At 34.9% G+C, this 4,104-nt stretch overlaps 1 long non-coding RNA gene across 1 annotated transcript; it reads left to right on the forward strand.

Moving 5' to 3' along the window:
* The first annotated feature begins 2,990 nt into the window (after positions 1–2,990).
* Positions 2,991–4,104, forward strand: LOC133032576 (uncharacterized). Its single transcript, XR_009685186.1, has 2 exons — positions 2,991–3,743; positions 3,863–4,104. It is a non-coding gene; the product is annotated as an uncharacterized LOC133032576 (long non-coding RNA).

Consider the following 4,104-nt stretch of genomic DNA (forward strand, 5'->3'; position numbering starts at 1 on the left):
AATAAATAGGCTCCCTGCCCCAAACATCAACTATGAAACCCCCTACACCAAATTATTTCATCATGAACCCGATTACAATATGTTAAAAGTGTTTGGCTGTTCTTGTTTCCCACTTCTCAGACCTTATCAAAACCATAAAGTCTCTTTTCGATCCTCCAAATGTCTCTTTTTGGGCTATTGTTTATCCTCCAAAGGCTACAGGTGCCTTCACCCAAGTGGAAGGATATATGTTGCAAGGAGTGTCACCTTCAATGAAAGTGAATTTCCTTACAACACTCTTTTTTCACCTTCAACTTCCACACCAAGTAATGCACCTGTCATTTTTGACAGCAATGCCTTTAAAATTCCCCAATTTTCTGCCCCTTCTCCACCATCTGCAACTCCTTCCCCACATCCTGCTGTCTTCAACAATTCCAACACACAGCCAACCCATTTTTCTCAATCTGCTACTTCAAACACTCACACTGAACCTCCCACAAATTCTTCTCCTACACCCGAGCCAACCACTATTAAAGCAGCAATGGCTAGTCCTGTTTGGAATCCTGCAATGAAAGTTGAAATGGTTGCCTTAAAAAGAAACAAGACTTGGTTTCTTGTTCCCAAACCTCCTGACACTCCCATTGTAAGTTGTAAATGGGTTTACCGAGTTAAATTTAACAAGGATGGCAGTGTTGACAAACATAAAGCTCGTTTGGTCGCAAAAGGCTTTCAACAAACACCCGGTATCGATTTTTTTGAAACCTATAGCCCAGTTATTAAACCTTGTACTATTCGGCTCATGTTTTCTCTTGCAGCAACTCATAACTGGGATATCCAACAAATCGATATCAACAATGCTTTTTTACATGGACAGCTCCAAGAAACAGTTTTCATGGCACAACCTCCTGGTTTCATTGATCCACAATATCCAGATCACGTTTGCAAGCTTAATAAGGCCATATATGGCCTCAAGCAAGCACCCCGTGCATGGTTTGACACTCTTAAAACAGCCTTAATTCAGTGGGGATTTACCAACTCAAAATCAGATACTAGTCTCTTCTACATCAACACCAACAACTCTCTGTTATTGCTCCTGGTGTATGTCGACGATATACTTATCACTGGTTCTGATTCACACAAGATTCACCAGGTTATTACTGCTCTTGAACATCAGTTTTCCTTAAAACAGCTTGGACCCGTTAGTTTTTTCCTTGGTTTTGAGGTTATCAGAGACAACACTACCATACATCTCGATTGCACAAGTACACCGGGGACCTTCTAATTTCGCACCAACATGATTGATGCCAAGCCCCAAATCCACACCAATGTGTCCAACTTCCAAGTCATCTCGGAAGTCGGGCACTCCCCGGCCCCATCCTACCGAATACAGAAGCATTATAGGGGCTTTACAATACCTGTGCCATACACGCCCAGATATAACCTTTGCGATAAAACCTAAGTTAAGCCAATACATGCAAAGTCCTACAACAGAACACCGGGGGCCATCAAACGTGTTCTCGGATATTTAGTTGGTACAACTCACAGGGCCTCACTTTCACACCAGTTCAGACTCTACAAATCCAAGGATACACGGACTCGGATTGGGCAGGCTGTCTTGATGATCGAAAATCAACATCTGGCTACAGCATCTTCTTAGGCAACAATCTCTTGAAATTTGGTGTTCAAAAAGCAACAAGTTGTTGCAAGGTCCAAAGATCGAATCCGAATACAGGGCTCTTGCTCTTGCCACTTCAGAAGTGATTTGGATTCAATCCTTGTTATCTGAACTCGGCATACCTCTTTCAACATGTCCTATTTTATGGTGTGACAATCTCGGTGCTGGTTCTCTAGCTTCAAATCCCGTGTTTCATGCCAAAACGAAACACATAGAAATAGATTTGCATTTTGTGCGTGATAGAGTTCGTCCAAATGTACTTGATGTTCGATATGTTGATACCATTCATCAGGTTGCTGATATTTTCACTGAGGCTTTGCCCATATCTTCATTTGCTTTTCTAAGGAACAAGTTGACACTTGCTATCTCACCGTGTCACTTGAGGGGGGATATTGGAACTATAGAAAACAAACAACCAGATCAACAACCTGATCAAGATAGCTGTCAAGAGTCTGTTACAACCGACTCTCAACTAACAAACTCAAGTCTGTTAATACAGTTACTAGCCCGATTGTATTTCCTCTGTGTAATAAGAACTCTATAAATAAAGTTTCTCAGCCAACTGATTTAGTTGAGCAGCACAAATTCATTTCCATCTCTCACTCTGTTTCTCTCCATTTTCCATTGTTCTCTGTTTTCATTCAATAAATAATAATAATAATAAGCTATGATTATGAGAATTAGATCAAATATCACATACAAAAACTCAAATCACATATTATTACTGGAGTTTAAAATTGATTATATCACATAAAAATTTTTTTAGGCATGAACCAAATTATCATAAACTTTACATACACACAAAATTATATAATTACATCAATTTAAAGATATGTCTCTTCAACTTTAAAGTAATTGTTGAACATCAATAAGAACATTGTAATATATATGATTAATTATATATATCTAAGAAAATAACAAAATATAAAACTATGATAATATTGTGAATAATATAATAATTACCTAATAATCACATAAATATGTATGATTAGTAATCTTGCTCTTGAATACTAAATAAGTGAGAGTGTTTTGTCAAACAAAAAAAACGTGAGAGGGAGAGGTGGCAGCAAAGAGTTTTATCAAAATCATTATTTTTTTTAATTAATATAATTTTTTTTTAATAATATGAGTAACTATTTTAATAAAATTTTTATTTTTTTACATAAAAAAAAAAAGATGACGGAATAAAAAAAATCAATGGAATAAAAAAATTGTTACGAAAATACTAAATAAAATGTATTTTCTTTTTCTGAGATACTAAATAAATGGTAAAATAGTTTTAAAAATAACTTAATTTTTTATCAAAATCAAAATCATTGTGTTAAGCGGTGATGTGGCACTCTAAAATTGCTCTAAAATTATTATTCTTTTTTCTCTTTTTTTCTAATTTTTTAATTATTTTTATGAATTTACTATTATTAATTTTAAAAATTATTCAAATCTATAATTAGATATTTAAAGAAATCACTACTACAATATTAGCCTTTAGAGGCAGTTTTTTCAACCCTATTTATAAAAAGGGAAGCTAAAGGGTGTGAAAATACCCGCTATGTTCGAAATTGACATTTAGAGGCAGTTTTTTGATAAAAACCGTAGGTATAAAATTGTATTATACCATTTAGAGGCGGTTGGAAATTATTATTTTTTTTTTCTGAACTACCCTATGGCGTCGGTTCCTGTATAGGAACCGACGGCATAGGGTACACAGTCTTCTGACACGTGTACCCTATGCCGTCGGTTCCTATGAAGGAACCGACGCCATAGGGTCGATCAGAGTATATCTCTTTGCTCGACCTTCCTTCTTCCTCCCCACTTCACTCAGCAACCCAGAAAAACCAGAGACCCCATTTTCTCAGCCAAAACCCTCGCCTCCACCACCTTCTCCCCACCCTATCTCCCTCATTTCTCAACCATTTCAGCCCATTTTTTTTTTAAAATCCTCCATTTTCGATACTTAATAACATACACCTAAAAAGTTTTGATTTTTTAGCCTCTAAAAGTGTCATCCGAACCCAAATAGTAAATTTTGGGTGTGAAATCCGGCCACCCATTTTTGTTGAGAAATTGTTCAATCTCAACCTCGTTTAAGGTATAAATATTGCTTCTATTCTTATTGTATTATGTATATTGTTTTATTTTTTGTTTTTGTAAATTATTATTTGAGTTTTTTTATTTTATTAGTAATATTATTGTGTTTTATGTGTATAGTGTCGGGATTTTTTACGGTGGTCGTCGGATTGCGGTTATTAGGTAATAATTTATACCACAATGTATAGTATATATATGTATTTGTATATTTTATTGAATATTTGTATATAATGTGTGTATATATTGTGTGTGTATATAGTGTGTGTATATTTTTTATGAAAATAAATTTTGTAATTGTATTTTATATATTTTTTGCAATATATATTTATTGTGAATAAAATGACATTGGAGGGATTTCATTA

This window comes from Cannabis sativa, chromosome X (assembly GCF_029168945.1).
Source record: "Cannabis sativa cultivar Pink pepper isolate KNU-18-1 chromosome X, ASM2916894v1, whole genome shotgun sequence".
Lineage (NCBI taxonomy): Eukaryota > Viridiplantae > Streptophyta > Magnoliopsida > Rosales > Cannabaceae > Cannabis > Cannabis sativa.